The sequence below is a fragment of the Neofelis nebulosa genome, chromosome 3, assembly GCF_028018385.1.
Source record: "Neofelis nebulosa isolate mNeoNeb1 chromosome 3, mNeoNeb1.pri, whole genome shotgun sequence".
NCBI lineage: Eukaryota > Metazoa > Chordata > Mammalia > Carnivora > Felidae > Neofelis > Neofelis nebulosa.
In genome coordinates, this window is record NC_080784.1 from 146,972,015 (window position 1) to 146,984,946 (window position 12,932).

The following is a 12,932-nucleotide window of genomic DNA, read 5'->3' on the forward strand; positions in this document are numbered from 1 at the left end:
TGGGTCTTCAGTAAGCATGTTTAGAACTGCGCTGGGCTCACTGTAAGAATTCTGTCAAGTTTAGCCACTTGGAATGTAGCAACTTGGAAACTGTAAAGCGTGCACAGTTTTTATTGTTTTTAAAAAGACCGAGATGGGATAAAAGGCTAATGTGATACAGTAAACCCATGGTATTTGATTGGTTAATAATTTAAGCGTGGCTGTTACTGTTCAGTCCCAAAGGTAGGAACTCGGAGTAATTTGTAATTTTACCTATTCATGAATTTCAATTGCTAGTACTGTTGGTCTTGCATGCGAGATGAATCTTTTCTCTGGAGAGTGTGCCCCAAAACATTGCCCTCAGCATCTGACACCTCCTGTAATTACATAGTCATTACCTCTTTTTCTAATAAGCACTATAAGGACAAGGATGATGCCTGTCTTATTTCTAGAGCCTAACACAATGTTAAAAATAGCTGGGGCGTCTGGGTGGCTCAATTGGTTGAGCGTCCAACTTGGCTCAGGTCATGATCTCCCGGTTTGTGGGTTCGAGCCCTGCGTCGGGCTCTGTGCTGACAGCTCGGAGCCTGGAGCCTGCTTCAGATTCTGTGTCTCCCTCTCTCTCTGCCCCTCCCTGGCTCATGCTCTGTCTACCTCTTTCTCAAAAATAAAAACATTAAAAAAAATTTTTAAATAGCTACAAATTATGGCACATGGCAGCTTCTATGCTAAGAGCTTATATAATTGACATCAATTAGTATCTCATCCAATACAACATCTCTTCAAAGTTGGCACTATTATTGTAACAGATTATTGTTCAAAAATGTTCACTCCCTTACCCCCATTTTCATGTGTAGAAGGTACTTGCCTTTTGATTGTGGGTGCAGCCATATGACTTGCTGGGACAAATGGGATGGAAGCAGATGTGATTCAAGCTGAGGCTCGAGAAACAGGCGCACGGATGTACTTGCTCCCTGGCCATCTCTGCCATTATCACGACAAACAATTCTTGGTCTAGCCACTGGTCCCAGGAGAAAGGTGACAGACATGTGGAACAGAGAGCCAAGTCCCCAGCCAAAACCACTCAGGATCATCCCACCTCCCGACAAATTCCAGATATTAGGGAGCCCATTCCAAATCAATAGAACTTCCTGGCACCCCATAGAGGCACCGTAGCCTGCAAATTTTAGTAAGTTTTATTTTTATTTTCACTTAGTTCAAAATTGTTTTAATTTTACCTGAGACTTCTTTGACTTGTGTGTCATTTAGAAGTGTGTTAATGGGCACCTGGGTGGCTCAGTTGTTTAAGCATCCATCTTCAGCTCAGGTCATGATCTCATGGTCTGTGAATTCGAGCCCAGCGTCAGGTTCTGTGCTGACAGCTCAGATCCTGGAGCCTGTTTGAGATTCTGTGTCTCCCTCACTCTGCTCCTCCCCAGCTCACACTCTGTATCTCTCTCTCTCAAAAAGAAACATGAAAAAAAATTTTTTTAGAAGTGTGCTATTTAGGGAAGCCTGGGTGGCTCACTTGGTTAAGCGTCAGACTTCGGCACAGGTCATGATCTCACAGTTCCCAAGTTCTAACCCTGCATTGGGCTCTCTGCTGTCAACGCGGAGCCTGCTACCGATCTTCTGTGCCCTTCTCTCTCTGCCCCTCTTCTGCTAGCTCACAAGTGCTCTCTCTGTCTCGCTCTCTCTGTCTGTCACAAAAATAAAAATAATTAATAACATTTTTTTAAAAGTGTATTATTTAGGGGTGCCTGGGTGGCTCAGTTGATTAGGCATCAGACTCTTGATTTTGCCTCAGGCTATGATCTTACAGTCTTGAGATCAAGCTCTGCATGGACTCTGCAGTGCTGAGCATGCAACCTGATTAAGATTCTCTCTCCCTCTCTCTCTGTGCCTCCCCTATTCATACTCTCTCTCTCTCTCTCAAAAAAAAAGTGTGTTCTTTAATTACAAAATATTGGGGATTTTCCAGCTATTTTTCTGTTACTGATTTTAAGTTTAATTCCACTGTGCTCTGAAATCATTCTTTGTATGATTTCTAGTCTTTCAGATTTGTTGAGGTATGTTATAGGGACCAGTATGTGGTCTACCTTGGTGAATGCTCCATGTGAACTTCAGAATAATGTGTTTTCTGCCTGTGTTGGATGCAATATTTTATAAATGTCATTTATGTCATGTTGATTGATAATGCTCTTCAAGTCAACTATATCTTTCTGCCTGCTTGACCTATTAACTACTGAAAGAGATGTTGAAGTTTCCAACTATAATAGTGGGTTTGTTTGTTTCTCTTGTCTATGTCTTCTATCAATTTTGCCTTACATTTTTAAATACGGTTATTAGGTGCATACGTATTTAAGATTGTTTTGTCTTCTTGGAGAATTGAACCCTCTATCATTATATAATACTCTCTCTATCCCAGGCAATTCTCCCTATTCTGTAATCGGCCTTTTCTGACATCAATACAGCTCCTCCTGCTATTTTTCATTAGTATCAACATGGTATGTCTTTCTCTATTTCCATACTTCTAATTTTTCTGAGTCTTTATATTTAAAATGAGTTTCTCATAGACAATGTGTACTTGAGTCTCTAACAATGTCCTTTAATTGCTCCACTTAGACAATTCTCATTTAAATTGATTTTGTTTATAGTTAATTTAATATCGACCATGCTTGTAGCTGTTTTCCATTCATTGCGTTTGTTCCTTGTTTCTATTCTTGGGTTCTACTATTTTTCTGTCACTTGCTTTGTCTGTGTTTTTCTTGCCTTTGATCATACCTTGTAATTTTTGGTTGAAAGTTGTACATTATGTATCAGGTAACAGAAACTGAGGTGAATAAACCTTTAGTGTGAGGTTTTATGTTACTCTGGCTAGGAGTTGGGGTGTATATAATGTTTGCTGCAGTGGTAGGAGTAAGAGACTTAAAAATTCTTCTAGAGTTCGTGTGTGTGTGTGTGGTTCTCTAAATTTATTTGTCTTTTCATCTGTCTTTTTAGATTTGGGGGTAACAGTTGGTCCTGCGACCTCAGTTCTCTGCTCAGTCAAGAAAATTTGTTGACTTTTAGTTTGTTTGGCTTTTTCTTATTGTCAGGATGGATGTGATACCTCCTAAGCTCTTTACATGTTGTAGCTGGACCCAGATAACCATCCAATCATTTTTCAAATAGTGAAGATGTTAGTCATCAATTACCTTCTGACTTGAAATAGATTAATCTCATTCTTAAAATTTTTTTTATGTTTATTCATTTTTGAAAGACAGAGAGAGACAGAGCACAAGCAGGGGTAGGGTGGAGAGAGAAGGGACACACAATCTGAAGCAGGCACCAGGCTCCGAGCTGTCAGCGCAGAGCCTGACATGGGGCTCGAACTTACAAACTGTGAGATCATGACCTGAGCTGAAGTTGGATGCCCAACCGACTGAGCCACCCAGGTGCCCCAGATTAATGTCATTCTTAACAGCATCCCTCAAGCCCTACTCGTGTATTTTCTAATTTGTAAAAGACCCATTAAAAAAAATCTGGGACTCAGCAATTTTGCCATTATCAGAAGACTATGTGTATTCAACTTTTATCTGTGAACTTTTTTTTCTGCTTGGGTCTTCCCCTTACCCAAGATAGAACCTGTGAATTTAATTGTGTGATAAAATTGTACAGTGACATCAGAGACCAGATAAAGACAGCATCCAGAGAAGTGCCTATGAATCTACTGTTTGTACCTGGAAACAAAGACAATGTTGGACATTCTAAGAAACCATGTAAGGGGCACCTGGTGGCTCAGTCGGTTAAGCATCAGGCTTTGGCTCATGCCATGATCTCATGGTTCATGAGTTCGAGCCCCACATGATGTTCTCTGCTGTCAGCACAGAGCTCCCGCTTTGGATCCTCTGTCTCCCTCTCTCTCTGCCCTATGCACTCTTCTCTCTCTCTTTCAACAATAAAAATTTAAGAAAAGAAACTATGTAAAAACGATTACCATTATCATCACATCAGAATGAACAATAATTATGTCATAGGTATGGTTATAGGAATATCCTGGTAAGGATATAGGTAAAACTCATTGGATTTCTTTCATTGATCTATTTGGGGAAATTTTTATGTGTTTAACCTCATCCTATTATTCCTGTTCATCTCTTTGTTTAAATAGTTGGTCATGCAGGTATTTGTGATAGCCTGAGTGAGCTTCAAGAGAGCTAGCCCAACTTGGAGTCATTTCCATTGGAAATAAAAGCATGGATTAAGTCTGGCAGTTAGTCTGTTCATGTGAGTACAGATGGACTCCAAGAGTTTGCTGGAACTGTGATTTGACAGCAGGATCACCCAGGGAAGCCATGACAAAACCTGAGAACACACTCAGATCAGTGTCCGTGTGGGAATTTCAGGGCTGAGCAGAAAATCAAGCACAGCCACAGGAATGGGGTGTGTTGAATGGACAGAAAATCTTTACGTTTTGAGTGGTGGTGAGCAGACTTTCCCTCAGCTGAAATGAGACAGATTGGGTTGTTCTCAAAGGCTAAGATGTTTCCGGGAGGTACTCAGGCCTATAAATGTGGAGACTGGACTAGATCACAAAGGATCGGTGTAGGGTTGTCTTAGAAGACTAAGGTAGGGTGGGGGAGTCAGACTGCTATCTGTGGTTGAGGTGCAATTTTGTCAAACGACAGCAAAATGGATCAGATAACTTCTTGAGGGGATTGACTCTGCTAATAATGATTTTCACTTTTTTTTTAAATTTCATTCTTGAACTCCAGCTCCTACAACTTAGCTTGGGGTTGTTTAACGATTTCGAATCAGTTTTATCCATAGAATGGAGTTAACAAGTTACAAACACTCATCCCAAACAAGAGCAACATTGTAAGCAACCTGAAATTTATCGGTAATCGATAAATTCTGTAGTTATCTATAAAACTGCAGGTTAAGGGGTGCCTGGGTGGCTCAGTCGGTTGCGTGTCTGACTTCGGCTCAGGTCGTGATCTCGCGGTCCATGGATTTGAGCCCTGCATTGGGCTCTATGCTGACGGCTCAGAGCCTGGAGCTTGCTTCAGATTCTGTGTCTCCCTCCTTCTGCTCCTCCCCTGCTCTCTCTCTCTCTCTCTCTAAGAAATAAATAAACATTAAAAAAAATCTAAAAAAAACTGCAGGTTAACTAATATTGGCTACAAATACTCATTACATTTTTTTCACTTAAACCTTAGTCACAGACCACATGATTTTATTGCTGGCTTTAAAATATCACAATTTTTACAGACAATTATTTTACATCTACAGGGTCACTATTTTTGCATACCTTTACCATCTCTACCAGTTAAACTAATTGTGTTGGTTTTGTCAGTTTTGAGTGAGAATAATTTTGCACTATCAGGATAAAAAACGATATCATTTGAAACAGAATAGATCATGATGTGTGTCATGGGCTAAATTTTGTCTCTTCAAAATTCATTGCGCTGACATCCTAACCCTCAGGACCCCAGCATGTGACTATTTGGAAACAGAGTCTTTTAAGAGGTGATTAAGATGAGGCCCTTAGGGTGGGCCCCAATCCAATCTGGCTGGAAGCCTTACGGGAAGAGGAAGTTTGGAAACAGGGAGAGACATCAGATATAGCCATGGGCACAGAGAACATGTGAGGACATGGCAGGAAGGCAAGCCCAGGTCAGAGACCTCAGAAGAAACCAAACCTGCCAATACGTTGATCTTGGATCTACAGAACTATGAGAAAGGAAATTTCTTCTGTTCAGCCTACCCAATCTGTGGTATTTTGTTATGGCAGCCTTAACACACAAATACAGATTTGATTCCTACAAACCACTAAGAGGAAGGTACAACTATAATTTTTTTATTTCTTGTTATTTTATAGAGAAAAGGAAACAAAACAAAACAACTAAAGCACAGGAGCCAGAGTTTGAACACAGCAGGAAAGGATCAGAACCTTGCCTTTGACCTCCAAGCTTTCTTCCCCGTGGTGCACTATACAATGCTATTAAAATAATATTTATATTATACGTATTTATTTTATTGTCTCATTGAGTATATTGTTATGGGAGGAAAAAAACATATAAGTTATGGGAAGAAAAAAAACAAGAAACAAGCAACAGAGAAAAAAATGCAGCTTTGGAACATCCATAAGAAAAATATTTCCACTGAGCAGATAAAAACCATGACGATACATTGCCATAAACTTGCATTGCTTAGAGTAATAATCAAAGTTCACATAGATAACATGGAAGGCCTCAGGGCCTGTGTTGAGGCAACAGAATGACTGGAGGCATGTTGTCAGCACTCAAGAAAAATTACAGAAGATAAGTAAACTTTTGTATGAATGAACACCTTTTTGAAATAGAAAAAAAGACAATATGCTTAAAACACACAGGGGACATAGAGCACAGAATTGAGAAACAAAAGTAAAATAATCCTTGTATTATTTATATATATATTATATTATATATATATATAATATATATATATAATATAATATATATAATATAAATATATAATATATAATATATAATAATATATATAATATATATAATTATATATAATTCTTGTGTATATCAACAAAATTAAAATAATTACTGAGCAGAAAATCTTCATTTGTTTAAATTTTACATTAATGATAAAGAGTAGAGAGATTATGGTATTTTGAATTAACCTCTCCACAGAGAATCACTAGAAAAATTGGAGCAAAATGAAAGAAGGCATTTATCTGAAGGCATCAGACAGCTGGCCAGGCAGTAAGGAATTGATCCCCACTTATGAGGGAGGGTGGTGAGCCCCACTTTGGACTGCTCTTCCCTCTGGATGATTCCCGACACAGAAAATAGAGGATGAGGGACTGAACGGGGCTATTGACATGCTTACAAGTACAGGAACAAAAATTAGACTTTAGAACCAAAAAAGAGGTTCCTTGTTACCACATGTCCAGAGTTTCATTTGAGACTTGAAGAGTTACATCCTACTAGTAAAGAAAGAACCAGAAATACACCAGGCCTCATATTTTACAGTCAAAGAAACCAGTACACAGAGAGGTTAAATAATTTGCCAAAGGTCCTACAATTACTAGTAGCAGAACTGGTATTTGAACCTGGGTAGTTGGGCTCCAGAGGTCATGCTTTCTATTATTATATTACAGAATTAAGTCTGCATAATATTGATACCCAAATCCAACAACGACAGCGGAAATAAAACTTGAGACCAATTTCACATAAAAGTTTTGATACAATAATCTCAAAACAACCCAGAAAACAAAATTCAGCAGCACATTAAAAGAATGTTATAAGACTGGGCACCTGGGTGGCTCAGTCGGTTAAGTGTCTGGCTTCAGCCCAGGTCATGATCTCACAGTTTGTGAGTTCAAGCCCCGCATCGGGGCTCTATGCTGACAGCTCAGAGCCTGGAGCCTGCTCTGGATTCTGTCTCCCTCTCTCTCTGTCCCTCCCCAGCTTTTACACACACACACACACTCTCTCTCTCTCTTTCAAAAGTAAACAAATAAACATTAAAAAAAAATTTAAAAAGAATGCTATAAGAGAAGCAGGTGTGATTCAGACTAACGGTGCAAAGAGGATTTACCATGAAGAAAAGTGTTAATTCAATTCAAAATATTAATACAATAAGGGCAAAATCTCAATAATATCCGTAGGTATTGAAAGTTATTTTTATAAAACATAATATCCATTTTTATTTTGAAAATACTCTTACTAAAACATAAATAAAAATATGTTTTAATTATACATAGATGAACTCAAGAGTCCCTATCATGTCAATGGAAAACACAAGATATATTCATACTAAAGTTGTAAATGAGACAAATTATTACTGGCTAGTATAATTATCAGTATTAGATCAGAGAAAGAAATAAGAGGCAAAATATTTGAATAGTGAGAGGTAAATTATCATTATTAATAGAATAAATTCTTTTATAGTTTTAAAAAACAAGAGAATTGCCTTATATATTATTGTGATCAAAGAGACATTTTAGTAAGATGGCTGACATAAATATGATATACAAAATGTTATGGCCTTTCTATATAGAATCAACAAACAGAATATGAAATGGGAGAAGATCCAAGTTATAGTAATACCAGTATGATTTTTAATGTTTATGAATAACTTTAACAAGAAATGTGCAAGAGCTCTGTGAACAAAATATGAAAATGCTATTATTAGATATAACAGAAGACTTGAATCAATTGGAAGATGCATCCTAATCTTGGATAGAAATACTCAAGATCATAAATACATAAATTCTCTCTAAAATAAGGCTATGCATTTGATACAATCACAACAAAGTAACAATATTGCAATTTTTAAAAGAGACTAAGTAAATCAATGACAGGAAACAGAATCCAAAGACAGGAAGCACTATGGGAGTAGTCTAGAACATTAAGGTAACATTGCAGATCAGTGCATAAGAACAGAGATTACTCAATAAATATTGAGAAATCCAAAAAGGCATTTAAATAATAAATGACTTTATTTACTTACTCCTTGCACTAAAACAAGTTTTAGATGGATTAAGTTTTAAGCCATAAGAGTCCTAAAGAGCACCAGGGAAACTTTTCTTTTCTTTTCTTTTCTTTTCTTTTCTTTTCTTTTCTTTTCTCTTCTCTTCTCTTCTCTTCTCTTCTCTTCTCTTCTCTTCTCTTTTCTTTTCTTTTTCTTTTTCTTTTCCCTGGTTGTTTTGTTTTGTAACCTCCAAGTGAAGGCTGCATTAAGTATGAAAAAAGAAACAGAAATCATAAGATAAAAGATGGATAAATTCAACAACATGGAATGTTACAGGTATCAAAAAGCGCCATAAATATTTTAAAGACAAATGACAAATATTTGCAAGATATGTCTAAAACAAAGGGCTACTTTTCTATAAATGGTGCCTATTACTGACTAATGGTGTGGGCCCTTGGGCTGATAAAGAAATGGAAATACTAATATATTTTAAATATAGGAAGAGATGTGCCTTTGAACTAGCAATCCCACTTTTAAGAACCAGCAACTTCATTTCCAAGAACTTATCCTTCCATATTTTCCATATGCTTCCATTTCTGTAACCAGGTGTGCATTCAAGGATGGTCTTTGCAGCCCTATTTGTTGTGATGAAACTAGAGGCAATGTAAATATTCATCGAGTAAAGACTTGTTAATTAATATGGTGAAGCTCTGGAATAAATGATGTAGGCTTAGATGTACTTGCATGAAAAAATCTGCAAAGATATAGCGTTAGATAAAAAACAAAAACTAGTATATATAATATGGTTTGGTTAACTTGTAACCTAGAGATCCAAAATGTTTGTTTTAAAAACTATACTTGTTAAAATATTTACTGCAGCAAACTATTCACTTATGCTTGTCATAGAAAACTAATGTGAAATAAACCCATTATGTAGGATATCATTGAATTTTTGTAATCTCAGTTATACCCAAGTGGTTTGAGTACACTTTTTAGAAAACATTAACATCTTTTGTGGCTGAGTGTCTTTATTTTGTTCTATTAAATGGGGTAGAGTTCCATGGTAACATTGATTTTACCTAATTTCATTTCATTTCATTCCATTGTATAATAATCTGTTTCTCTGATGGGAAATTTGCTGGAATTCTGATTGACTTCTTTAGGCAATCTATCTTCTTTTCTTGGCAAATTTGAAGAGTTTTTGGTCTTTCATGTTCTGTAGCAATTGTGATTTGTTTAGGTGTGGATTTGTTTTCACTCATTATCTAAAGAGCAGGCATACATCTTCAATGTGAAGGTTCATGTCCTGCTTTAGCTTTGGAAGCCTTTAGCCATTATTTGTTGAATATTTTCTCTGACCTATTCTTTCTTTCTGGAACTCATATTAGACTTATTTTGAAAGTTTTCATGCCTTACGCATCTTTTTTTTCTCTGTGCTACATTCTAGATGATTTCTTCCAATCCTCCCTCCATTTCACTGATTCTCTTTGATGTGCCCAAACTACTGATTACTCTAGGATTGTTTTTAATCTCAAAGACTGTATTTAAGATTTTCACTTGTCTAATTTTTCAATTCCTGGATCTTATTTTATGATTTCTTTTATTTCTTTGAACAATTTAAGCTACGTATTTTAAAAAGCCTTTTAGATCACACATCCTCTACTTAGGTATTAATTCTACATTTTGTGGTTCTGTGAACTCTCTTCTCTGATATTCTTCATATGTTTTATAGTTTTGGTGCATGAGATCATCTTAATGGAAAATATGTTCTCTAGAAGGCCATCATATACAGCTGGCTATGAGACCTCTTTGTAAGGCATTATGATGAACTCTGCTTAGGTACAATTAGGGCTCTAGGTTTTTAGTCTTTCTCTTTTGTCTTACACTCAATTTCTCCGCTTGGGATTCCCATACTATATGAGCAATGTGATTTCAGGGCCCTGTACCTTTATTTAGTATATATTCAAGCTCTGTTTTCTTGAAATCGATTCTGTTTCTACTCACAGCCTAAATTGGGTATTTTTCCATCGACCAAGATCCTGGCTGTCTGGTGGAACTTGTCTAGTCCTTGTACATAAATTGAGCAAAGCTTTTCTAGCTCAGGGCTCTAAACATTTACCCAGAAGATCTTACCATCCGAGGCCCTAAAACATATATCTATTATAGATACTTATTCTTTTCTTCCCATATAGCTTCAACTTCTGCTCCATGGCTCTGGGATCACTCTCTTTTTGATACATAATGATAACCATTTCTTTCTACTGAGTTCAGTGATGCAACAGCAATTTCTGACACTGAACTCATTTTCCAGGTTAAAATATAAGCATAACATGATGCATTTGTGATGACACCGGAAACCATAGGAAAATAACTTTACAAAGTTATGCTTTGAACCCCAGTGATGGCATCAGATTCTGCCGCTGTGCTGAGTGAGAAATATGGCAGATCTGTAATGCATACTTTTGTTGTGACAGAGTTGTATTAATGGTAAATGATCATTCTCATTCTCACTGAGGGGATATTATTGAAGTTCAACTTGTCTCACTTTGTACTTCAAAGTTTTCAAAGTACTTCAAAATAGAACTGATTGTTGAATAGTCACCTGTATTTTTGAAATGATTTGACTTGGATAACATGATATGCAATGAAGGAGAAATTACCAAAATGAATAGGCTGAAAGGCAACAATTCGACACAAAAGAAAGTGTAGAACATTCTCAGTGCCGCACAACAGGATTTGACATCGATTTACATGTCAGCACATTTTCAGATCTTTTCTGAAAAGGAAAAATTTTCCCTCATTTATTGTGGTGAAAGTGACACTAATCACATTTTATTTGGCCTGACAGTCCCACATTAATAAGAATTAGCATATGAAAAACTTTACATAGATGACACATAGGAAAAGTCACGATACATAATTTTTACCTCAATAAGATTTGTTTCCTGTTTTATTCATGCTGCTGCTCAACAAGTTAGAACAAATGTACTCATGTAATTTTGAAGCCAAAAAAAATAAATCCTGTGGTTAAATTTTACATAAACATCTCTTTCCACATCCTTTGAACAAGAGGTTTTAAAAGCAATCTGTTTGAGGGGTACCTGGGTGGCTTAGTCGGTTAAGCAGTTAAGCATCTGACTCTTGACCTCAGCTCAGATCAGGATCTCATGGTTCATGGGATTGAGTCCTGTGTCGGGCTCTGTGCTGACAGTGTGGAGTTTGGTAGGGATTCTCTTTCTCCCTCTCTCTCTCCCCTCCTCCTGCAAATAAATTTAAAAAGGAAAACATTAAAAACACTAAAACATTAAAAAAGAGCAACCTGTTTGAAAATCTTTGATGCTAAACCTCTCAAATTTGTTCCTATTTTCTAAGAACATAAAGAAAACATGACAGAGTTAGAAACAATAGTCTCCTTGCAAAGAAAACACTTTTATTTTCTGTTTTTCATCTCTGCTATCAAAGATCTCCAGGATGCCTGGGTGGCTCAGTCAGTTAAGTGTCTGACTCTTGATTTCAGCTCAGGTCATGATTTCATCGTTCTTAAGATTGAGTCCCATGTAGGGGCGCCTGGGTGGCTCAGTTGGTTAAGCAGCCGACTTCGGCTCAGGTCATGAACTCGTAAGTTGGAGCCCCGCGTCGGGCTCTGTGCTGACAGCTCAGAGCCTGGAGCCTGTTTCAGATTCTGTGTCTCCCTCTCTCTGACCCTCCCCCATTCATGCTCTGTCTCTCTCTGTCTCAAAAATAAATAAACATTAAAAAAAAATTAAAAAAAAAAGGATTGAGTCCCATGTCAATTGGGATTCTCTCTCTCCCTATCTCTCTGGCCTTCTCCTGCTCTCTTTTTTCTCTATCCATCTCAAAATCAATAAACTTAAAGAAAAAAGATCTCTAACAGTGTGTTTCTATGACTAAGTGGGACTGGGGAGGGGTATGTACAGTACCATTAAAAGTATCAATTGCTAGGCACTGCCTCCTGGAATTCTGATTCTCTTAATCTGTGTTGGAGTCCCCAGATCTGCATTTTTTAATGTCTCTTCCACATGATTCCTGTGCTCACTAAAGTTTGAAACAAAAATACTAATTCGAAGGGATACATGCACCTTAATGTCTATAGCAGCATTATCAATAATAGCCAAATTATGGAAGAGCCCAAATGCCCATAAACTGATGAATGGATAAGGAAGAAGCAGAATACACACACACACACACACACACACACACACACTGGAATATGACTCATATAAAAGAATGAAATCTTGCCATTTGCAATGATGTGGTCCGAGCTAGAGTGTAATATGTTAAACAAAATAGAGGAAAACAAATACCATACGATTTCATTCATATGTGGAATTCAAGAAACAAAACATAAACATAGTGAGGGGAAAAAAAAAAAGAGGCAAACCAGAAAACAAACCCTTAACTGTAGAGAACAAACTGAGGGTTGCTGGAGGGGAGGTGCACAGGGGGAAGGATTAAATGGGTGATGGATACTAAGGAGGGCGCTT